We start from the raw sequence: 26,818 nt of genomic DNA on the forward strand, positions 1-26,818 counted from the left end.
GTTTAAACACATACCAAAACTGATCCACTCAAACAGCACCAGGCCGACAATGATCCCTGCTGCAGCAATCTTACGAAAGGAAAGACGCAACGTCTCTACACCCAGCTGCATGTGCTCAGTCTTCTGTCACCCAGTGTCGTCACTGCCCTTATATGGTGCAGCTCATGGCCCAATTAACGGGAACTACCCTGATTGCTGTCACCTGAGGTCTCTCACCACATTTACAATAGGTTCCCAACCACTAAAAACCTATTATATGGAAAAAAAATTATTCTGCTTTTAGTTTCATGAAAAACAGTGACTTTGTGTTGGAAAATTGGCATTTAAAGGGTTAAAAATAATTCGAATGACTAATATTTGGTATTTTTGATTAGGTCTGAAGATGATTAAAACATCTGAGCAAAACAAAGTGGTAAAAAAATATTATTCTGTAATCTTTTAATAGCAGTTTTTTAAGACGGGACTTTTTTGTACTCCGATGACCCGTAAGGATAGTAAATTTGTCCCCAGTGACCTTTTGACCTCTGAATAAAATTGAAATTGGAATATCAAAGTTCTTCAAAAGAAACACTTTCTTCCCATGTTGATACACAACTTACCAAACTACCTCCTAACTACAGAGATTCATTTGCTGAGCATTGATTTAACAGGGGTATACTTCAGGGTGGCAGTACCAGTACATACACTCTTCCAGACTTAGCTGAATGGCTAGAGAAGAAGGTCCACACCCTGCAGGTATCTTGCTGAGTAGCAGCAACATGCCAATGAGAACCCAATGATTATAAAGAACACAAATTAGTTAGACCACAAAGAGTCAAGACTGCTTCTGTTCTGCTTGGTAACCAGCAGGTAACACAGAGCAGTAATGCATCACCTGGTTCCAGCACTGTGTCACTGTCTAAGAAACGTGATCGCTTTAAACCTTACTGTCCCTACTGCAACAATCAGGAGCACTACCTCAATGCTTGTTATAAATTTACCGAGCTAACTAATAGTGCTAAAGCTTGCTGGATAAAGGAGAAGAAGAAATGCTGGAGGTGTGGGAGAGGACATTCACCTGAAAACTGCACCTTAAAGAAGCTTTGTGATACATGCGGAGAACAACACCTGCCGATACTGCATGATGTGGCCATGACAGAGACAGTTTCGACTACTAACACTTCCCCCAGTGTTGTTCTCATAGGGCAAGCCAGCCAATCCGGAAAGGTAATGTTCAAAGTGGTTCCTGTTCGTCTTCAGAATGGTAAGAAAACACTGGACACATATGCTGTTCTGGATGACGGCTCCAAAAGAACAATTATACTACCTGATGCTGCTCAACATCTTGGACTTGCAGGAAAGGCTAAGGTGTTGTCCCTGAGGACAATTCGACAGGAAATGCTACAACTGAATGGGGCTACAGCATCATTCCAAGTGTCGGCCATGACTAAGAAAGGAGAAAAACTTGACATACATCATGCTTTCACAGCAGCAAGACTGACACTAGCAGAGCAGTCATGTGCAGCTGAATACTTGGCACAAAGATATAAACACCTGAGCGGCATCCCACTGCAATCCTTTAAAAAGGTTCATCGCATGATACTCATTGGTTCTGATCATCCACACCTCATAGTACCAACATGCCCAATCCGTACAGGCCCCATTGGTGGCCCTGTAGCTGTGTGCACGGCACTTGGATGGACCATACAGGGACCAACCACCTTCCTCCATCAATCTTCAGATCAGCGCAGCTGTCTTCATTTATCCTGCCTTCCTTCCCCAGAGGAGTTACAGCAACATGTCCAAAGACTTTGGCAGCTGGATACACTGCCCTTCCAAACCAGCAAAGAAGCAGTCCGCTCCAGAGAAGACAAAGCAGCTATAGAGCAGCTGGAGCAAAATACTGTCCGAGTTACAGTTGATGGGGCATCCCGGTATGCCATACCACTCCTTCGTAGAGGTAATGCACCTTGCCTAAAAGCACCTCCTACTGCTATGATGTCACTTCTCAGAGCTACAAAGCGCCGTCTGTCTGACAAACCTGAGCAATTACATAAGTACAATGAGGAAACAAACAATTTGGAAGAAGCTGGATATGCAGTGAAGATCAGCACTGATGAAGTGAACAACTCTGAGGAATCATGGTTCATCCCTCACCACATTGTATATCATAAGGCTAGAGATGTTTTCAACTGCTCTTTTAACTACCAACAAGCCAACAAGTTTTACTGAGATTCCGGGAGCATGCTGTGGCTATTAGTGGAGATATGCATGCCATGTTCCACACTAAGTGATTCTCCTCTCCAAAGACCAGCCACTGCTTCGCTTCCTGTGGCATAACGGGGAGAAAGAACGCTGCCCAGATGTTTATGAGTGGCATGTACTACCTTTTGGGAAAACCTGTAGCCCATGCTATGCTACATATGCACTCCAGCGCCATGTAAAGGACCACAGTGAGGCCAATGAATAGGTAGTTGAATCTGTACTGCATCTACACAGTTATCTATGTAGATAACTGTCGACAGTCTCTGCCTTCACAGGAACAAGCCAGACACCTCATAAACAAGATGAGAGCCCTGTTCGCCAGCAGAGGCTTTGAAATATGACAATAGGCCAGTAACATGCCTGACGTCATTTCTCATCTGCCTGAAGAGGCAATGTCTACAGATTGCCAACTTTGGCTGGCAGCTAACAAAACAGATCCACAAGAATCCTCACTGGGCCTTCTGTGGCACTGCAGTTCTGACACACTGGGATATAAGCATCGTGCCATCTCACCTTCTGAACCAACCATGAGGTACGTGTACTGTGTACTGGCAAGTCAGTATGATCCTCTAGGCTACATCATTCCTTACACAGCACGAGTCAAGGTATTGGCACTATGGAAGGAGGAGAGAGAATGGATGAACCCATTAGTTGGGATGAGCTTCTATCAGAATGGCAAGTATGGGAAAGAGAATTATCCCAACTGCAGAACATCTCACTTCCACGCTATTACACATCAAGCATTTCTCCCAGCACCCCTGTTGACCTGCACATATTCTCTGACGCCTCAGAAAGGGCATATGGTGCTGTTGCATACCTGCGGGTTGAGAAGGATGATGACATCCAAGTGTCCTTTGTGATGGCGAGGTCTCGTGTAGCACCTAAAAAGCAACTCTCAATACCCCGACTTGAGCTTTGTGCTGCCCTGGCAGGAGCACAGTTGGCCAAAGTTCTGCAAGCAGAGCTCACAATGCCTATACTGCAGATAACCCTGTGGCCTGATTCTACCACTGTCCTCCACTGGATACAATCTGAATCCCAGCAGTACAAAGTGTTCGTAGTGACATGAATTGCAGAGATCCAGGAACTTGTTGGGGCAGATAACTGGAGATATGTCCCCTCTGGAGAAAACCCTGCAGATGACATCACTCTGGGAAAATCACTATCAGATTTAGAAAAGCCAAGCCGCTGGACATCTGGTCCAGCATTCCTTCATCAATCTTCAGCCTGCTGGCCGGTCAGTCCTACTGCAAAACCTGAACGAAGTGAGGGGACCAGCAACACTGCCTTCAGTAGTAACATCACCAGTCCAACGGCCCTGGACCTAACCCAATCTAAATCCTGGTCAGAACTGGTACATGCTGCATATCAGTCCTTATATGGGGCGGCTGCCCCTCCATGACTTCCTCTAGCCGGCAAGAGACTGAGGTTGCCCTCCTGGGGAGATCACAGCAAGAGAGTTTTCCTGCGGAGGTGTCAGCATTACAGTCAGGTAAACCTGTCAGCTCTAACAGCCGTTTACTCTCACTCTCACCCACTTATGACAACACTGTGGGATTAATTAGAGTTGGAGGTCGACTCAGGAAAGCAGAAGAGTTGAAAGAGGACACTATACACCCCATAGTTCTGTCACCAGACCATCCAGTAACAAAGTTGCTTATACAGGACTATGACAACCAGCTTTTACATGCAGGTCCTGACTGTGTTTTTGCTGAGATACGGAGGACATACTGGATACTACGCGGACGTCAAGCAGTCCGCAAACACCAACATAAATGTATCTATTGCTGCAGATGGCGCACTAAACCTGTCATTCTTCGAATGGCTGACCTACCAGCTGCACGACTGCACATCAACCGGCCACCATATTGGTCAACTGGGGTTTATTGCTTTGGTCCCTATTCCATAAAAATAGGGCACAGACATGAGAAAAGATGGAGCATAATTTTCAAATGCCTGACGACTCGGTGTGTGCATTTGGACCTTTTATGCAGTCTGGATACAGATTCCTTTTTGCTTGCTCTGCAACGCTTTGTGGCAAGAAGAGGGAAACCATATAAGATTCTTTGTGACCGCGGCAGTAACTTCTGGAGTGGAGACAAAGAGGTGCAAGAAGCCTTTGCCAAGCTCAAGCCCTCCTTAAAGAAACAGCTGGCTGAGCAAAGCATTAACTTCAGATTTAATTCCCCACTCGCTCCTCACTTTGGTGGTACATGGGAGAGGGAGATCAAGTCAGTCAAAGCTTGCCTGCGGGTGGTCCTGAAAGACCAAACTGTTCCAGAAGAGGTCCTCATGACAGTATTATTGGAAGTTGAGGGGATCTTGAACTCAAAGCCACTTGGTTATGCCTCATCTGACATTGCAGGTCCAGATCCCATTACACCCAACCTTCTGCTTATGGGGCGACGTGATGCATCTCTGCCCCAAGTAGTGTACGGCCCTAGCACTATTTTAGCTCTGCGTCGCTGGAAACACAGTCATTCTGTCTGACAATTTCTGGGCTAAGTTCATCAGGAACTATCTCCCCAATCTACAGCTTTGTCGAAAATGGCATGTATCTACTTCACAACTCAAAGAAGACCAAGTGGTCATGATAATTGACCATCAGCTCCAAAGAGCACTTTGGCCAGCTTGACGCATAACACGGGTCACACCCAGTGATGATGGCCAGGTTCGCTCAGCTGAAGTGAACATAAGGGGAACAACATACATTTGTCCTGTGGCTAAGCTCATCTCACTCCCAAAAATGCCAGAGAACTAAAGACTACAATCATCATTTGCAGGGACATTTGTTTCTTCACAAATTGGCAGCTGTGCAAATGTCCCCGCCCGTACTCCTCTGGCTTTCTAGATGTAGTAATGGAACGCACCCAAACAACTGCTGAGTACTGCGCATGCTCGGGACTCCGAGTAAAGTATGTGACTTCTGTTAAGTGTGCGTGAATGAAAATGTAAGTGCTGCTTTATTTATCTTTTGAAGCTGATCATTATGCTTGTTCACAAAAAGCCCTGTTGCTAATTTGTGTAGTTCGGTTTAAATGGTTTGTAGTAATTGAGATATATAGTTCTGGGTCTGGCCCTTTAGTAGTTCTCACGTTCGTCTTGGGGTAACACTGTGTACAACTACTGAGTCACTATGTTGCTGTGACCCCACTTTATAATCATAAAACGTTGATTTCCTTAGGTTTCTGTTTCAAGTACTTGTTACCACCCATGTCATGGTTAACAGAGACCTCTAGTGGGCAATTTGAGTATTTACCTTACTGATCTGTACTGTCAGAGTTGTTATCTCTTACATATTCATAATTATCAAGAGGAACTGCATCTAACCTAACCAGAAATTGTATTGTTTATCCTTTCAGTTAACCACACACATACACACACGTCCAGACCCACAGAGAGAACTGCACATGAAGGCACCTGTTGGATTCAATAAATAACTGTTAATTAAGCTCCTGGAAAGCTGCAGTTTTTCTGACCGAAGACTTAGGCCAGCCTTGTACACGCCAGTATCCCAACAAATAAACAGTCGCTATGAGGCTTCATTATTTATAGACTGTCACGTTTAGAACTATTCTTTGAATCCCAGCGGAGAAACAGAAGAATTTTTAAACACTTGAAAACGCTATGGAAGAATATTTAATCAAAACTAAAATGGTAAGAGGAAGGCGACATCAGTGAACGAGCAAGCTAACGACAGCTAACGCCACCGGGTGGTAATGTTAAGTCTCATTGTTATGACTTGAGGAGATACCTGGAAAAATATTTTTCTGAAAGTGTAATTGTACTTTTATAACTAGATTAATATTTATTAGACACATGTAGCTTTTGCTTTTCAGTAGTTTGTCAGCTAACGGATCGACACTGAATTGTCAGGATAAACTGGACCCAGCTATGGAATCAAAATAGTCTAAAACTCGGAAATCTTAACAAAAACATCGATTTACTGGACGGTATACTTATCTTTTGCCCTACTGAATTAGTATGAGGTTTTCTGAGTTTTAGGAAAAGTGCACGTATGGTTGTGACCCCAAGCATTTAAAGGTGCTGTGTAGTTCACACTCACAGGGCTCACTCTTAGAGGCGTTCAAAGACTGTCATCCGAGTGGACTTAATAACATCATTGGACAACTGTTGGGGGAAAAAAGGTCTCCCAGCCCATCGTGGCATGCCAGTTTGACAAAAATAATTTAATATGTTAAAAACGGGCCACAACCAAATTTTGGAAGCAGATGCCAGTAATTTATGTCAAAATATTCAAATGGTCACAATTTAATAATTATGGAGGTCAAAATAAGTGGGTATTGATCTTATGGCAACAATTTGGACTAATGTATACAGATATGCACTGTTGAATAGCAATGTCTGCTTTTAAAAACATATCCTTCCTTTCTTTTTTTTTAGATGTAGCAGAATGGAAACAGCACAACAAACCTTGTTGAACCTTTGCTCCAGCCCACAAAACATGGAGCTGTAAAATCCATGTTTCAGGTGGAGGCACTAACTCAACAAACTGCAAACTGCGCTCAAAAAGAGACACTGAAGGGAAAGATATGTTTGCCAGCACCCCGGACTGGTGTGCGAATACCCCGTACCATTAGCAAGGAATCTATCACCTCAGTGGGGGCAGACTCGGGGGATGACGTTGTAAGTACTCTGACACCATCTCTGGTCTCTAGCCTACTGTTTCAAAATGCCATGGTTTTTGTGCATAATCAGCTACCGATTCAATAATTTATTATAGTGCCTTTTTTTTTCCTCATCTTATAAAGCCAACTGGGAAACTGACATTTTAGAAAGCGATAAAGCTAAATAAATAAATAAATAAAAGAAGTAAAAATAAATAAATAAATAAATAATAATATCTGCAAGTTATCTGAAAGTCAGTTCATGTGAAAAATAAAAATGATGAATAGACACTTTTCCTTATTTAAGAAGGAATTAAAAATGAAAAACAATAAAAAATAAAAAAATAAAAAATAAAAAACAAAAACAGCTTTAAAAGCAAGACATTGCTATTTAAGAAGGAATTAAAAATGACTTGTTTCTTGGTTATCCCTGAAAGTAAGCAAACCCTTATCTACCTTAAAAAATATCTTGCTCAAGTTTAAGCTACCTGTATTTACTTCAAGAAATGCCATAATCATTAGCTCGAGTTAGTAATTGTGACAGACAAACTTACTGGAACAAGTCCTACTTTATAAAGTCAATTTATTAACGCAAGCCTATATGGTAAATTTAGCAGGCTGAAGTAGAGAAACCAGAGGGCCAACATGGAGAATCTATTTTGAGGAGAGACATTGCATAGAATTGCCATTGTTTGCATCTCTGTGATGTAGACCTGGGATCACCACCTCCACACCTCTTTAGCCAGTGTCCTGCAGGTCCTTGCTGCAACACACCTTCCTCAAATAATGGGCCGTTAAGAGGCTGGTGCAGACCTTGACAACTAGCTGCTGGGAAACTGTTTAATTTTAACCAGGTGTTTTGCAGCAAGGACACATTGAAAACCTGCAGTAGGTCTGGAGTTGGTGATCCTTGATGTAGACTGATTATATGGAAAGCTTTTGTGCAGCTAACCACATGGTTGCATGAATTGGACCTTGCATATTATTCCTGGCAACAAAATTACTTTTGCAAATCTATTTTGCTGTCACGGAGGGTGTGAGGATCCAAGGAAAAGGGAGCACCAGAAAGAGTTAACAGAGGTTTTATTGTGACTGATTGGTGGACGGAGATGAAAACGCTGGAAGGACGGGCAGGAGCGGGCAGAAGCGGGCAGACAGGATTCCTCAGAGGCACGGGTGAAGTCCAGGTCAGGTTCTTGTGAGGAGAAAACACACAGTGGTTAATGTCATGCTATGAGACAGAGACAAGACTGAGATCGCGACTGGTTACCACAGATTGTAGTATAATCCAGCGAAGACTGAAGGTCTGCTTGGAGTTCTTATGCGTGCGAGGATAATCAGTCTGAAGACTTCCAGCTGCGCCGTCCTGATTGCAGGGATGCTTCAAAGTCCAAATAAGGTCAGCAGGAAGTGTGAGCCATGACATTTGCTATATTTTCAGCAGAAAAAAATCAGAGTAACTTGAATTTTAAAAAATAAAAAATAAATTCTGTGCACATTAAATTCCTATTTGTTTACTACTTTCCATGAAAACACTTTTCTCTCCCGCCTCTGCACACATTGACCGTTTAGTACTGTCAGCGCTCAATTCTATCAAACGCTTGCTCCGCTTGGTTATCATCTTAAATGTGCACTAAACCAGCCAATCATAGCACATTCAATAAAGCAATCCTGATTGGTTGATTAATCTATTTAAAGCCTGATCCAAACTATGGAAACCCTGTAGAAAATGGCACCTTCATCAAGTAGAGCTGCTCAGTTCAAACTGGATTTTCTGTTTGTTTTACAGAAATGATCGTTTTCTTTAGTGCAGGTAGTTGTGATGACTATTTTGGCTGGCATGTAGGGAGTACAACTCACCTTTGTTTAAAAAAGCTACACTAGTACATCTGGAATCTGTGTTATTATGAACAGCACCACAAAAACAGCAATCAGCTTGTATTGCATGGGTTAGATGTTTTCTTGTCTCTGATTTTGTGATTGTTAAAGGGTCGATTTTGCTGTATATATTAATATAATATCAATATATTTCAGCTGTGTCAAATGGGAAGAGTTGCATAATCTAATTGATCACTGAATCTGTGGACATTAGTGTGGCTGAGCCATCAGTCCCAAGTTATCACTGAAGCCACTTATTTGAACTTGCTGCATGTCATTAAAAAGAGATCAGGTTCATGTTTTCTGTTGCGCTGCTATTAAATTCAGTCAGCGCAGAGCTCAGTGTTGGATTTAAACAAAGGTTAGGTTTGGTTACAGTGGTGTTGCTGAGTTATCCTGAAGTTCTAGTTTTCCTAGTTTTCCCATGATGCAACTCTTTCCAGCTCACTTCCTCTGCACATATCTTTAAGACCATGTCTTAGCTGTCCCTGCTCTTGTATTTAATGGAGACTGTCCATTATTTCAAACTGAGGTTGTGCTGAAGACCAAATGATTTTCCTTACACTGGAGAAGATTTTGGAACTTTTAAGCTTAAAAGTTCTAAATGATATCCAAGTTAGGATTTATCATCCTTGAAGCGAAGCTAATCATCAGAGAAATGAGTGTGTGTTTGATAAGTTCTTTGAGTTACAGACATGTCTGAGTGTTTGAGGCCTTCTTAGATCATGAAGATGTAAATGCAAAGCCCCCCTCCCCAGCCAAGGCTGGGATATTTAGGCCATTTGTCTTTTTATTAGAAATTCTTTGGGATTCATTTTCCTAATGATGCTTATGGCTGCAGACCAGCTGCATTAATAATCCCCAATGTGGCCAGATAAGAGCCTTTTACCAGCTCTCTCCAAGACTGCCAATACATGCAATCAGTGCCACATCCTTCTGCTGGTGATGCTTCAGAAAAGCAGATGATTATTTTTTTTAAACTCACTTGTGGATTGTGGAAACAGAATTAAAACAGAATAAAGCAGCAGTAGTTTTATTTGTAAAACATGATATCTTAATTAAGATTAGAGCAAGTTTTTAGTGGAACGGCAGTTAAGTCGCTCATAATGTGGTTTTTAATCAGCAAGTTAGATTTTTCTTTTTATTGTACCGTAGCAGAGATGTGAAGGTTACGCATCCTGTTTACTAAAATGTTTTAAATATCATTGTGTCACATTAGTGCTTAAACTCTGGTGATTATTTCTAAATCCAGACAGTCAGGCAGGTCCAGGTAGCAGGGCGTGGGTGTGACTGGTACTCCTTTGGGTGGCATGTTAGTTAGACATTGTATTACCTGGTCTTAAAACTAGTGAGTATAAAATGGAACTCATTTTATTTTTCTACCCATTATTACAGTAGAAACACACTCAGTTAGCGACAGGTGTTTTTGGATTTATGTTTTTATGTAGTTTAGGACATAAACGTTGTTGTTATAGCTTGTAAGGAGATCCCATTTTGTCCTAAAACTTCATTCACTGGGACAAACATGCTGGCCTCGTGTCTGGCTGGGAAAGCCAGACTTTTTATTTATTTATTTGTTTGTTTGTTTGTTTGCTTGTTTGTTTGTTTTTGCAGGGACAGTACAATTTTACATTATCACCCATTAGGTAACAGATGCAGTGTACACAAGGCTTCTAGCCAAAGGCTAATTTACTGCCCCCATCCCTGGTTAGGCTTTTTGATCTAGATAAACAGAGTTAGAAGTTAACGACAAAGGTAGAAGTACAGTCCAGTTACAAGTTACATTTAAAGTAAAATACATGGATAGGAAAAACGTCCAGATCAAGTTTTCAGTGTTCACAGTGTTGTTGTTGTTTCAGCCAATGCTTCAGTTTTATAGAAAAGAGCCTCATGTCTGACAGTGACTTTAGATCCTGTGGTAAAGCGTCCCATAACTGTGATCCTTTGACTGAGAACGATGATTGTCCCAGAGTGGTTCTGCACCTTTTGACTCTACAGTTCCCACTCACTCCAGCTCTTGTTCTCATGCCTTCATTATATTTGTGTATTAACTGACAAATCACATCAGGGGCAAGACCATTCATACACTTAAATATTGTTTTCACGAAAGAAAAATTAAGAAAATTTTCAAAACTCAGTATGTGGTATTTTTTAAGAATTTGGCAATAATACCACTTTGCTGGTTTCTGATCAAATACTTTTAGAGTTTGCTTATATAATGACATTAAAGGCTTCATGGCAGATTTTGAAGCCTGGCTCCAGATGATAGAGCAGTACGACATATGTGATAATATCATTGCATGCATATACATTTGAGCTACTTTGGTAGATATATAGGGCCTTATCATAGGGAAACAGTTTATATTAGTCTTGATAGTTTTGGACATTTACCTAACATGAGCATCAAACCTAAGTTTAGAATCTAGAATTACCCCAAGATATTTGAACTCAGAAACTTCCTTAATTTCCCTTTGGTCTATATATACTTTAAACTCTTTCTGTGTTTTTATCTTTAAAGAAAAACACATTGAAACGGTTTTTGTATAGTTTAAAGTTAGGCAGTTTTCCTGCAGCCATTGAGATATTCCAACCAACTGCTTAGTTAGTAATTCTGCAGCCTGTTGAGGAGTGTCTGCTGTTACTCAAATGATAGTATCATCTACATACAGTTGGCAGGTAGCATCTTTGCAGATGTTAGATAAATCATTTACATACAAGCAGAAGTGCAGAGGCCCCAGTATCGACCCTTGTGGTACACCTAGGTTACATTTTTGTATAGCAGGTTTGATATTTATTTTAATGCATTGCTTTCTAGATTTAAGATAAGATTTGAACCAATTTAACGCTTACTGGGAGAAATTTAGTTCTTTCAGTTTTAACATAAGTACTTCGTGGTTGACAGTATCGAAGGCTTTTTTAAAGTCTAAGAACACTGCTCCAACGACTTTACTTTGATCCAAACTACTTTTAATGGCTTCTGTAAAATGACATATGGCCATTTCTGTTGAATATTTTGGTCGAAATCCACATTGTTTAGGGCTTAGGAGGAGATTGTTGTCCAAGAAGCTCATCAATCGTTTAGCTACTAGCTTTTCAATAACTTATGAGATTACTGGTGCAGTTGAAATGAGTCGATAATTACATGCATCATCGTGTGCTCCTGATTTAAAAGTTGGGGTCACAACAGCTGTTTTGAAATTTTGAGGAAATTTACATTTTTTAAGAGATAGATTTGCTAAATGTGTTATTGGTCTTGTCAGTATTGCTTTATGCATTTTGATTAGCGAAGTATCTAAGTCAAATATATCTTTAGCTTTTGAATTGTTTAGCTGGTTGATAATTGTATTGATCTTGTCCTGATCTACCTGTGTGATGTAAAAAGATGAGGGAGAATCTGTCACCTCTTCACATGACACAAGGCAGGTATTAAAATTTGCGACACGCTCTTCCACAGATTTAACAAAAAATTATTTAATACGTTTGCAATTTCCACATCATCAGTACTAACTTTTCCATTAATATTTAGTTTGGTTATAGATTTAGTTTGAATAGGCTTTCTAATGGTTAGCTTGTTGATGTGTTTCCAGATAAGTGAGCTGTTACCCCGTGATTCAGCAAACAGTTTCATAAAATAAGATGACTTTGCTTTCGTCAGCTCACTGACCACTTTATTCCTTAGTCCTTTAAAGACAAGCATATCTGTTTGTAATTTTGTTTGGGCTGATTTTTTCAATGCCAAAATTCCTCTTTTTCATATGTTTATTATTATCATTGTTTATCCAGGGTAAATTAGTTTTTTTCCTATTATTTTTAAATGAACATGTAAACTTCTGAACTGTATTCGATAGTGTCTCCATTAGAAAATCACAACACGGATTTACATTTTCAATTTGTAATAGATTCTCCCAATTTATGTTTTTGAGCTCATTTTTAAATTGGAGCATTTTCTGTTTAGGGATTCCATTTTGTTGAAATTTTATTGTTGGTCCAAAAAAACCTGTCCGTAGTCATTTTTTGGTCAGTTTTCTGACAATTAAGGTCATATTATGATCAAACAGACCCGTTAAAAGGTTGTAAATTTTAATCATGCGTTCTGGTTTGTTTGCGAAAACTAAATCTGTAGTGTTTTATTAGTTCTGGTGATTCTTGTTGGATTAGTTATGATCTGATGCAATTTATGTTTTGCTGCAATCACTTTGAGTTTTTCCTTTTTATTATTGTCCATCCAATTTATGTTAAAATCTCCCATTAAAATGGTTTCAGTTTGTGCATTAAATGACTTCAACAAATTATCAAAATCACCATAAAATAAAACTTTATGAGAGGGTGGCTTATAAAAAACCATTATATTAAATTTCATTGTAGGTGATAGCACAACATTTAAAAACAGACATTCTAAACCACAAGCATCCAATTCAATAACAGAACATTTAAAAATGTCTCGGATATAAATCAAGACCCCCTCCCTTTCCACCCTGTCGATCCCTTCTGTAACATGTGTAACCAGGGACGTCAGTCATGTTTGTTGGAATGTTACCATTAAGCCATGTTTCACTCAGACCTAAAAAATCTAAATTAGAATCACTCAGTAAGTGTTTAACTTCATCGCTCTTTGATAAATACTTCTAATATTAAGCTGGCCTCCAAATATACCTTTTGTTTTAACCCTTGAGTCCCCAAATCACCTTTGCATGATTTACTGTCTGAAAATATTTGAGTTCTCGTTGCTTTTGTGCTGCAGGTCCAGTGATGTTTTTTGAGTGATTTGATGTTGCAGATCCTTTAAAGTGAGGAGCAGAGCTGCAGTAATGTTTTTGTGAGTTACTCCTCATTGTATCCTGTTTTATAGTAGAGAATTCAATATTTCCAACCTGTGCTGCAGCAGTAGGAAATGTGTGAAGATTCAAGTTGAATGAGAAATCTCCATCCCGTGCAGGGGTAGTAGAAGTCCTTAGCACTTCAGTTCCATGTGAGGCCACTGGTAGCCGCTGCAGACACGCCTCAGTCTGTAGACCATCAGACTGACCCAAACTGTTGTTACTTGGACCAGGGCCAGGATTTAGCTGCATGTCACCACCTAACAGGAGCAGAAGTAGTAGTAATGACCGTACTTTCTTCCTGCTTTTTGTATGTTGTTTAATCTTGCTTGTAGCTTGATGTACTTGATTTTGTTGTCAGCAAGTTAAATAAACAACATGATATCCATGTCCAAAAAAGTTCAGGGTTGGTATTACAATCATGGGAGAGGTGCTTATGAGACTACTTGGTGCTTCATCACAGTCAGGCATGGTCCAATAGATAGATAGATAGATAGATAGATGGATGGATGGATGGATGGATGGATGGATGGATGGATGGATGGATGGATGGATGGATGGATGGATGGATGGATGGATGGATAGATAGATAGATAGATAGATAGATAGATAGATAGATAGATAGATAGATAGATAGATAGATAGATAGATAGATAGATAGATAGATAGATAGATAGATAGATAGATAGAAGTACTTTATTCATCCCAAGCTGGGAAATTTAGGTGTTGCAGCTGTACAGTCATTTAGCAGTTGTGCTTCTTAAGGTAGCAAAAAAATAAAAAACAGTATAAAAATTTCAATATCTACAAGACTTATACAAGGAGGTATTTAGCTATACACAGTAAGAAGTGAGAATAGCCAGCAAATAATATAGTCCAGTGCAAAGATTAGTAGTGACAGTTGTTTTCAGTGACACAAGATGAGGAGTTTAACTGTGCAAGGTTGATCCAGTCAGTGCAAAAATTCACCAGTTACAACAGTCACTCATATTGTTATCTCTGAGACAATGATGATGAGTTAAACAGTAGTAGGTTAAAGTAATAATCCATGAAAGACTGGAGAAGCTGCAAACAAATTAGCCATGTGCAGGTGTATCCATTGTCTTCTGTGCTATGGTCTGGAGTTGAGATTTCTGGATTATTTATCCAGTTGTTGATTTCTTTCTCATAGGAGCAATGCTGTACAACAGTATGGACAAACGCAGCCAGGATTAGCCAAAAGAACTTGCACAAAAGTAGGAATGAAAGAGCAGGTGTGGAGCCTAACAAACCACCACTGCTCCCGCCAGCCATCGTATGTGTCTCACCAGCTGTTGCATGGGATGAAACTCATGTTCCTTGTGTTGGTGAAAATGTTGGGAGACCAGTTTCGAGGACACGGATCGTCTCAGTTGCACTTAGCTAAATAACTGATTGAGAAGCAGAAGGTTGGGTTAACATTTCAGATTGTGTTTTTGGTACAGTGAAAATCAAGCTGTCCGACTTGTTAGCATAACGTTAGCACCTTGTTTTTTCTTCCATCTGTTTTCTATGCATGTAAATATAACAGATTATACAGAAGATATCAGTGCCATGGAATCATTTAAGGTAGTGGTGCAGTCTTATGAAAGTCCATCTTTAAAATTAATCAGCCTTCAGTTTAGTGGCTGAAAGAAGAGTGATCTATTCCTGCTCTGACATTAGATATGAAAAGATTTAACTCTCATTTTTGTTTAATTTTCTTGATGATTAAGCCCTAACTTGTGTAAGGTGAAGTATATATATATTTACACATGTTAATTGACTGCAATAACATTTTTCTTATAAGATGTAAAACAACAAATATTGACCTTTTTAAAGGTAGAACCACGTGCAAATATTTCTGACCCTACTGCTTAAGTGGAGACTGTAAATGTAAGTTAAAGACTTTTATTTATTTTCTGTTTAGTGATTGTTATTTGATAGTGTGTGTGTGTGTGTGTGTCAAGGCTTCTGATGGCAGTGGCTCCAGGGATGACTTGCCGGCGCAGCTTCTTAGAAGAAATTAACAGATCTGGAAGTTAATTATTATTATTTATGTATTTATTTTTTCCTTTCCTAGAATGGGGGGGGGGGTTAACTGTTCTGTCTACATGTGTGGATGTCTGTGTGACTACATGTGTGAGAGATGTGAAAGTAATTTTAATGCATATGGTAATCACTCATATTTACTCATGTAATAACCACATGTATAATCATTGTTCTTTATTCATTTATTACAATTATTGATTTATTACATTACATTTTCATAATGTGTGTTTTCCTTTTACAGAATATTGAAGTTATTGCTTTTCTGCTGGGTTATTGTGCAGGCTTGTGTGAAGTCAGGCTGACCACTCTTCCAGGCCTTGGAAATGTTGAGACTGGTTGCACCTGCTAGATAGAAACAGTTGTTTAGTAATACCAGCCTGTTTGTGCGTGAATCCTTTCTGGGAACTGGAAGACAGTGGCGCCATCCAGTCTCCCTCCACTGGCTTTATCAGTTTCTATGGTTGGCCTTCAGCTAGAGTTGAGTTGAATAAATCTGTTTTTCTTTGATTCAGCAAGTCAGAGTTCCCTGCTGACTTCCCGGAGTCGGACGATAGCTCTCAACTTGAAAGTAATTCTGTATTCTGTACTTCTCCTGTAATAAAACGGTATATACTTTTACTCATACCAGACTCTTGGTAATTTTTTTTCTACTACAGAGATAACAATAATTTTTTTTAATGCTATGCTACTTTGATGTGTGATGGTTTGTTTTATTTAACATGCATAAACTGTTTTTATCATGTAAAGCACTTTGTGTGTGTTTTTGGTAGGAAAAGTGCTTTACATGATAAAATAGATTTTTTTTTTTATTTATGTTTTTAATTTATGTCTGACACATTGCACTTTGAATGTTGACTGGTGTCTGTTGTGTGTTTCCATTTATTCTGTTCCTCTGAAACATGCGAATAGCTGGGAGAAGGATTTTTTAATCCTTTTTAAAGACGTCTTGCGGGTTTTCACCTCAACAAAATGCGAAAGGTCTTCTCTACATGGACTGGCTGCAGCTGTGTTGGACATATCGGAGGATGGCATGTTTCTGCTAGCTGCCGTGGTCTTGTGGACGTTTTTTGCTGCTGGTTTGTTTTTATTCTCAGTAGCAGATATGCCACCTGAGCAGTTGACAGAAGTTTGTTTCAAGCTGGTTGGAGTTTGTTGAAAATCAGCAAGATTTTCTGTTTCTTTATTTGCTGCGTGTGGCTGGTGCACATTGTTAGCAGTTACTCCATCACCAGTTTTAGCAACACTGGATTTTTTGGTAATTATTGTGGTGAGCCACATATTTTGTGGTCGTTCTCGCTCGAATATTGCGACAGGAATATGTCTTGACATCGGTGCAGGTGATTTTCCACATTTCACTCGCTTGCGTCCAACATAGACTTTTACATAAGTTGCACCATCAACTCTGTTAGTGTTGGTCACACAAGATGTGGACCTGTCCTTGTTGGCTGATGATGTTTTGTCAGCACTGGATGTAACAACTTTCTCATCTTCTTTCTCATTTAGTTGACTCTCTGTCATTCTTTTCTGATTTAATGTCATAGAAGGATTTTTTTTGGTCACAGTAATGTATCTCTGAGCTTTGAAAGGTTGACTAAATCTTTCACCCAACACGACCTGTTTTCTTAGATGCACCTCCTTCATCTCTGGATTATAGTTTATGCCTTCTTCTGTGTCCTTAGATTTGTGGACGTTTTTTGATGCTGGTTTGTTTTTATTCTCAGTAGCAGATATGCCACCTGAGCAGTTGACAGAAGTTTGTTTCAAGCTGGTTGGAGTTTGTTGAAAATCAGCAAGATTTTCTGTTTCTTTATTTGCTGCGTGTGGCTGGTGCACATTGTTAGCAGTTACTCCATCACCAGTTTTAGCAACACTGGATTTTTTGGTAATTATTGTGGTGAGCCACATATTTTGTGGTCGTTCTCGCTCGAATATTGCGACAGGAATATGTCTTGACATCGTTGCAGGTGAGTTTCCACATTTCACTCGCTTGCGTCCAACATAGACTTTTACATAAGTTGCACCATCAACTCTGTTAGTGTTGGTCACACAAGATGTGGACCTGTCCTTGTTGGCTGATGATGTTTTGTCAGCACTGGATGTAACAGCTTTCCCATCTTCTTTCTCATTTAGTTGAATCTCTGTCATATCTTTCTGATTTAATGTCTGAGCTTTGAAAGGTTGACTTTCACTCAACATGGCCTGTTTTCTTAGATGCACCTCCTTCATCTCTGAATTATAGTTTATGCCTTCTTCTGTGTCCTTAGATTTATCTTCAACTTGCTTGTTGCTGGAAAAGATGTCTTCGGAGTCACCAGCTTCATCTTTAACTTGCTTGTTGCTGGAAAAGACGTCTTCGGAGTCACCAGCTTCATCTTTAACTTGCTTGTTTGAGGCCACGACAATACCATCTGAGAAGGGGGTGAGCTTCTCCCTGACGCTGGATGCTGTTTGTGTTTGGCAAGCACTGAGATCAGTCTCTGTCATATTTTTCTGTGCTAGAGTTGCTGAATGGTTATTATTTGCCCCGGAAAAGTGTTCTTGAGTTATGAAATGGTGACGGAGTGCTTCATCAGGGCTGGTCCGTTTTTCTGGATCCACTTGCAGCATATGTTTGAGAAGACTAATGAATCCTTCGGTGTCCTCATTTTCAGTGGGCTTCTCAGGTGCTCTATGCAGTTTTGGGAGATCATCCAGAGACCAGATTTCCTTGTCAATATAAGTTGTATCAAGTGGGAAACCTACATCTCCTGTATATTCAGCCGGACCTTTCCATTTCCACACGGTTCTAGAAGCCAACTCCACCCGTTTAAAATAAGTTTCTGTTTTGCTTCCTTCATTCAGTAAATCATTAGGAATACCTATAATCATCAAAATGGCTCTCATAACTTGATAATTAGTATTTACTGGAAACAGGCTTTTACCAAGGTACAGGAATGCCAAAGTGCATCCCAAAGACCACGTGTCAACTGCTCCATTGACCTTCAGACCCAAGAAAATCTCAGGGGCTCGGTGACTACAGTGTTGAAAGGTATCGTATTTACACAATTTACTTGATTTAGTAGCTAGTCCAAAATCTGCTAGCTTCACTTTCAAAGGCTGTAATTGAGGGTTTACCAACAATATATTGTCTGCTTTGATATCACAATGTGAAAAACCAATGCTATTAAGTGCATTCAAAGCCACAAGTAACTGCTGAGCAATACTTTGGATTTCAGATACATGGAGTGGTATCCAACGTCTTTGTCTCATAAACTTATATAAGTTTATATGAAGCATCTCAAAAGCCATACAAACATGGCCATTATATGTGAAGCTCTCATGGAACTTGGTTAAGTTGTTTTTCTCTGGATCCAGCTGTTTGACATGGTGTAACACCTTACATTCCCTTTGTCCTGCTTTGTAACGATGTTTTTTCACAAATTTGATTGCCACTTCTTCATTTGTGTACACGTTTTTGCATTTGGCTACTTTTCCAAAAGTTCCTTCACCAATAAAACATTCAACAAGGTATGAACTCGTCTTACTGCACACAACACGACCTTGTAGATCATCTTCTTGATCAACTTGTAGATCGAAAGAAACGTCTTTAAGTAATTCGTTTTCCATTTTCGAAATTTAAATATTTCCAAAATTGTCCTCTAAAGTTGCTGGGTGCAAAAATCACACGTACGTTTGAGCCGCTAACCTCGGACTAAATGACTGCGTATTAATCTGACAATTCGAAGAAGGACGCGCGTGACGTCTGATTGCCTTTGGTCGCATTGACGTCATAAAAGCGAAAAAAATCTCTGATGATTAAGGTCAGGCCCCATATTAATCCTAAGTAACTTTGCAGGCAAAATACTTATTTACTTTTGTTGTTTTTTTAACTGACAGTTTGACATCTACGAAAACTGATTAGTAGAAATTCCAGGCTGCTTCCAATAACAATCAAGCACACTAGGAATTTTTACAAAAAGAAAAATAAAATAAAATAAAATAAAAACTCTGAGGACTCTTACTGATTTATTTAATTACTTACTCCAGCTTGTGTGAAAGTTTGAAAGGACAACATAGAAACCGGTGCGGAATTCAGATGAAGTGTTACAGGAAGTTGCGCATGACAACTATTCATGGTACAATGGCGCCTCTAGATTTGGATAAATACGCGGAGATTGCTAAACAGTGTAAATATCTCCCAGAAAATGACCTCAAAGTAAATGTGACATTTGAGAAGTATTTTAGCTAAAGATGTATCCTTAGCTTATAATTGTAAAACTAGCTCTGTACTGTTTTGTATTGTAACAGCCTAACTAGGGAACGTTAGCTTCTGCTAGCTACTGATGCTAGCCTGCTGTCTTAGGAAGTCAAAACAGTCCAGCAAATATTTTATGTGATCTTCTATAAACACAGTCCGAACCAAATATCCCCAAAGATTTATGAAAGCAAGGATGAGACTGATCTGTTCGGCTACGTTATTTTCCAGTAATAATCTTAATAGCTATAAGATATAGCTAACGTTAATAGTGACTTGATGACGCTAACTATTTGGGTCTTAGATGCTTGTGAAGGACAACTTGAGAAGCTCATATGGAATATACCCAGCAGCCCTCGTGCCTTGATTTTATTTTAGGAGCTCATAATGCCATAACATTATCTTAAGCTTTAAACGATTGAATTTAAGCATGTTTTAGTCATACTTTAACAAGTTAAGCATATTTTCTTGCAGACGGCTTTCTGGTTTCATTAACCTTTTGTCTAGGGTGCTTTTTTCCTCACAACGTGAAACAGAATAAATAAGATAGACACTGGTGTAACCTTGGAGTCAGACAGTCAGTGTGAGCCACCGACTGATCAAAGTTTAAAACAAAATGTCATGTGCTGAGCTGCTCTGTTGGGCCACTATGAATGACTACAGATGTACCAGATTATCAGATCACAGTGGCTCTGTTGCTGCCCCCGCTTGGCATCTCCATGTCTTTGTGGTCATATAAAAAGGGTAGAATCTGTGACTGTTAAAACTTAACTCCTTTCTTTACTAATTTTTATAGACTTGATCCTAAACTTTTTATTAGATTAATCCCTTCAGGCTTGTCAGATGAGCACCACCCTTCATATTCGATATGCAAAGGAAATATTACACATTTCATTCAGTGAAACAGTATTAGTTTATTCTTCCCAAACTCTGAACTTTAATGAGTTCGCCCAAAACAAACTAAATAGAAGAAAAATAAGGTTTTTTTTTCCAATTCTGAAATTGCAAATGTATTTGTTAATATTTATTTAAAAGTTTATTTCTATTATAAATCTGACCTGACCCCTTTCTGTTTGTCTTGTTGACACTTGTTTGCTACACAGAGGTTATGCGACTATGTGTGTGATCTTCTGCTGGAAGAATCTAATGTTCAGCCAGTTTCTACTCCTGTAACGGTGTGTGGAGACATTCATGGACAGGTAAAAATGTCTTCAAACATCTTAATATTTCCTCTTTTGATGTGATGGGTTTTACATTGTACAAGATCTTTACCTGCTTCTGTGTTTTTCTTTTTTTTTTACTGTATTGTACAAATTCAGTATAATTTCCACACTGAATTGTGATGTGTTTTTTCACAGTTTTGTGATCTTTGCAAGCTCTTCCGAACTGGCGGCCAGGTCAAATTACATCTTCAGGGTTTGTTTTTTTTTCAGTTTGAACTTACGTAGGACTCTGCTTTCCAGGATGGTATTTTGGGACAGCATCTTTAACAAGCCTCTGCTGTCTGTAGGGTGACTTTGTAGATGGAGGATATTACAGCTTGGAGACATTCACCTATCTGCTGGTACTGAAAGCCAAATGGCCTGAGCGCATCTCTCTTCTACGTGGAAACCACGAGAGCAGGCAGATCACCCAAGTTTATGGTTTTTATGGTGAGGTTTGATCTATTAAAGATGGCGATTTGCAGCTTCAGAAATCTTCATCTTAATTGGAATATTTTTTACCTTACAGATGAGTGCCAGACCAAGTAGGGGAATGCGAATGCCTGGCGTTATTGCACCAAAGTGTTTGATATGTTCACCGTTGCAGCTGTAAGTAAAAATTAATACAATATGCTCTTGATATGTTTTTGTTTAAGTTGTTGTATCCTGATAAATAATCCGTGCTAATGCATTGAAATTCTGGTACTAGAAGCATGTCCTGTTATTTTCAATTATTGCATGTGGGCTGTATTTAAGATGTCTGATTAACAAGGCTCGATCCTAAGCACCACGTAGGTGTTTCAGTTTAGTGTAGCAGAGGGAATATGTTGTGTGTGCATTATAAGGTGCATACAACCTCACCAGGACCAGATGAGATATTTTAGCTTTACTTTTGCCGTGTAGGATGATGTAATCCAAAATCTTTTCTCACATTCTTGACGTGTAAAAGGGGCCGTGACACTTTTTAACTGTGCTACATGCTAATTTCACTGATGCCAGTGGGATTTATTTTACATTATTGTATTTCAGAATCTGTATAAAAATGGAAAGGGAAGCTTTTCTGACTAAATGACACCTCAACCATGAACGTTGTGTGATATTTTTTTTTTTTTACTGGTGTCTCACTGAGGATCAGATATCATCTCTGTTTTTATAAATGTCTTTCTAGTTCCTTTGGCCTACTTTGTGAGAGATTTGTGAGGTCAGTTAGCATATTTTTACTATTAATTAATCCATACACAACCCAAGAAAAGACTTCCTAAAATCCTCTGGATTGGTGCCGGATCCCATCATAGTTGGCACAGAATCAGATCAGCTGGGTCCACATACTACAGAGCACCGTCATAGCATTTCATTTTGCTCATAATTGTAAGAAATAATTATGTGATGAGAGAAGTCCGATGTCCTAGTAATTGTGATTTTAATGTTGTTTTCTATCAGCTGATGGACGAGCAGATCCTGTGCGTCCACGGCGGCCTTTCTCCAGACATAAAAACTCTTGACCTAATTCGAACCATCGAGCGGAACCAGGAGATCCCCCATAAAGGAGCTTTTTGTGACCTGGTGTGGTCAGACCCTGAGGACGTGGACACTTGGGCCATCAGTCCCAGAGGAGCTGGCTGGCTTTTTGGTGCAAAGGTCACAAATGAGGTAAGCTGCAAGAATTACGTGCAGTTTGAATATAAGTGCTTGTATAAAAATTACAGGACATCGACAGCTGGATTTCTGAGGTCTGAGTGTTTGTCTTGAGGTTTTATAGTTATGGTCTCACAGTGGGTACGGTGTATGGATGGATGCCACGTCAAGCTGAAGTACATCAGAGTTGCACAGGCTTCAAATAATAGTTGTTTTTTTTTTTTATCTGCAGTTTGTTCACATCAACAACCTGAAGCTGATCTGCAGGGCACATCAGCTCGTCCATGAAGGCTACAAGTTCATGTTTGATGAGAAGCTGGTAACAGTGTGGTCGGCTCCCAACTACTGCTACCGCTGTGGCAACATTGCATCCATCGTGGTCTTCAAAGACGCTAGCACAAGAGAGCCAAAGCTCTTCAGAGCAGTGCCTGATTCTGAAAGAGTCATCCCACCCCGAACAACAACACCTTACTTCCTGTAAACACATTAAGCTGTAGTAGCTAACATTTGGTCAGTGCACAGATACTGACTGGGACAGAGGCATTTGTCAACCCTTATCAATTTTGTCCATTGCATTTAGAGTATTTACAGTGTGTATTGTGGTGCCAACTGTCAGTTGTTATTTCTGCTCTGTGCATTTAATGCCATTATGCTGCAGCTTTAGTCACACTGACACATAACAGCAAAGTAAGGTTGCCGAGCACCACCACTGTGCTGTTGTATTAAAAGGACTGAAATCAGATGACCCTTTTAAATGATCATATTTATAAATCTTCATCCTGACAGACAGTTAAAGTTCACCACAAAGCAAAATTCGCACGTAGTGTTGTATAGACTGATCTATTTTATATTGTAAGATTACATGAAGAGGTGGATATAAGATGAAAACACTTCACAAGGTAGAAATTCTTAAATCTGACAAGTCCCAGTTAAACAGTCATTGTTATCTTATAAATATATAAACCTGAAAGTTGATGTGTAAAAATGTTCTCTTCTTTTCTTTTTTGTTGTTAGACTATTCAGTTTCATACATCCTGTGGTACCTTAAAGATTGTCTTTAATGTCCAGGTTTGGAAGCACTTCTTCTGAGCATTATTTTTCTGTGTATCTTTGTTTGTAAATAAAGAAAAAAAGGAAAAGTCAGCTGTTTCTATCTTGGTAATGGGGCTAAAATAATTCCATGTTTTATCAGAAATGTTATCATATTTTGTCTTAATCTTCTTAAACCTATTTAAGCCACAAAAACAACTATGTACTGTGGATCAAATGTTACCAAATATACTCACTCTTCACTGTTTCTAAATGATTAGAACGCAGTTTTAATTAATCAAACATTCAGGTTTCTGTTTTTCTGTTAGGTTTAGTTTGTGTTCTTTCTCCTGTCTGCTTAGATCTCTGAAAACAATCTCAGACAGGTTTGATCAATAAATTTCCAGGTGAGTTTATTTAAAGGGAAACTATTATGGGAGGTTCCACGTTATTAAGCAAATCTTAGTTTCCATGCAGTGTGGGCAAAAAGAAGAATCTTTCTGGAAATGTGTTGTGTTAAGAAATCAGCTGCTAAAAATCCACTGATGCGGAGCAAGCAGGTATTTGAAGCTGCTGGTGAACCTCTTCATGCAGGATGCTCTAGAGCAGAGGTCCCCAACCCTGGTCCTCAAGCCCCACTATCCTGAAGGTCTTAGATGCTCCCTGCTGCAACACACCTGATCTCCTCACATCCCAGATGTTTACAGACAGTTGTTAAAAGAAGAGATGCTACACAGCGTTAAACATCACTATTTACAGCTTTTTAGAAATGTGTTGCTGCCATTTAATTCAAAATGAGCAAGTATTTTCCATAAAATAGTAAAATGTCTCAGTTTCTACATTTGATATGTTGTGTTGAGAATAAAATATGAGATTATTCATTTATTCATTTTCTGTACAGCTGTTCCAATTTAGGGTCGGGAAAATACGTAATTGTTATTTTTAAATCATTGTATTTGGTTTTTATTTACATTTTACACAGTGTCCCATATTTTTTGCTGTTGGGGTATTGTGATCAGTAAATATGTCTGTATCCCATACATGTTTGTTTAATGCTGGGAACTTTTTTAGTTTGATATTTACATTGAAAAAGCAGCACTTATGTGCCTGTAGGCGGCGCACATCACTACATCCACTTCCACGCCTCTCAGCTCTTTTGTCCAATGAGGAGAGGATCGTGGTGACGTTGCAGTCACCTGTTGGGCTGATTACGTGTAGCTCACCACAGCTGTAGGAACTAGCTTGTCAGACGAGACCGAGCCACTATGAGGCTTCATTATTTATGGACTTTTTTTTTTTTATTGAATTTGAAACAGGTGTGTTGCAACAGGAAGACATCTAAGACCTGCAGGATAGTGGGGCTTGAGGACCGGGGTTGGGGACCTCTGCTCTAGAGAAATGTTTGCTGTGGGCTCAGAAATACATGAAGACTAATTTTAAACACTTTTATTCACATTTGAATGCTGTGCTACACTCCAGGTGGAGTCCCAACAAGTCACGTCAGCAAAGTGGTGGTGGAGGGATGTTTTGGGCTGGAGTAATGGGGAGTGTGATGGTTGGCCTCTTTAGGATGCCTGAGGGTGTCAAAATGACCTCTGCTAAATATGTGCATTTTCTGTCTATTTCCTGCCATGGTGTAAAAGGAAGAACTGTTCCTTCTGCAGTTGTTTCTGTCCATCCCATGATGCAGAATGAATTGACTCTTTGGCTGCTATTGGTGTAAAGAGAGAAGAACTCATGGTGGAGCCACCATCATCCCCTGACCTCAGTGCTCAGTCCTATTGAGAATCTGTGGAACATCCTTACAAGGGAGATCTATGAGGGTGGGGGGCAGTAACCTCGAAACAGTAACTGGGAGGTGTTTATGGTCTCCTCAATGAGACCTGGGACAGAAAATATCCATAAACTTTCAAGTTCACTGGATGAGAGCGTTAAGGGGATATCAAAGAAGGGCTGTGTGTTAACGAGCATCTTGATTTTGCTTTTAGAAAAGTTCAGTAACAAGCTTGAGAAAGTGATTTAGTATTTTTTTTACCAGTTCCTTCAGTATAATTTGATGCAACATCACACTCAGAAAAATTTGCTTGAGGCATGGAAACACTGATCAACCTTCCTATAAAGAATGTATAAATACATACATACTTTATTTAATAGTTTGAGAACTGGGATAGCCTTGTATTGGGTAAAGCACCATATTTGTACACTTCACTGGACAAAAAAATGCCTCTGCATGCTACCAGTCATCAAAGATCTGGCTACATCCCAACTACTACTTTTAGATCAGTCTTCAGCATGAAAATTTCAAAAACAAACTGTTAGTAATGGTCACTTACTACTCTGTACTTATACCACATCTACAAGTCACCCATGCCATCAGACAGTCTTCCACCTTTTTCTGAGGTGGAGAACCTGGTTGAGTTCTTCCAACTTCTGCTAATCTCCACTCAACATCCGGAGGATTTTTTAAGTATAAAAAAACTCCCTTGCTGGACACCCAGAACAGTTTCAAGGTCCCTTGATATTTTCCCAGTATTGTTAAATGTTGGACTCGCGTAACCCTGTATGAGTCTGTCAGCTGTGTTGTTAATCTGTTTCACCTTAGCAGCACTATAATAATGTAGCTCTATTAATTAAAAGCAGAGCCTAATGAATGTTACTAAAATCTAAGGATAAAATGTAAATGAGTAAATGAATAAGAATGTTTATAAAATATTTACAAACAAAGATACACAGAAAAATAATGCTCAGAAGAAGTGCTTCCAACGCTGGACATTAAAGACAATCTTTAAGGTACCACAGGATGTTCATTCATCATTCTCTGTACCGCTTATTCCATTACGGGTCGCGGGTGAGCTGGAGCCTATCCCAGCATTAACAGGTGAAAGGCAGGGTACACCCTGGACAGGTCACCAGTCCATCGCAGGGCCGACACATAGGAGACAAACAACCATTCACACACACACTCACTCACTCCTAGGGAGAATTTAGAGTCATCAATTAACCTATCATGCATGTCTTTGGACGGTGGGAGGAAGCCGGAGTACCTGGAGAGAACCCACGCATACACGGGGAGAACATGCAAACTCCACACAGAAAGGCCAC

At 39.5% G+C, this 26,818-nt stretch overlaps 1 pseudogene; it reads left to right on the forward strand.

Moving 5' to 3' along the window:
* The first annotated feature begins 19,684 nt into the window (after window positions 1–19,684).
* Window positions 19,685–23,830, forward strand: LOC121649248 (annotated as a pseudogene).
* Window positions 23,831–26,818: the final 2,988 nt, after the last annotated feature.

The sequence above is a fragment of the Melanotaenia boesemani genome, chromosome 11 (genome assembly GCF_017639745.1).
Source record: "Melanotaenia boesemani isolate fMelBoe1 chromosome 11, fMelBoe1.pri, whole genome shotgun sequence".
NCBI lineage: Eukaryota > Metazoa > Chordata > Actinopteri > Atheriniformes > Melanotaeniidae > Melanotaenia > Melanotaenia boesemani.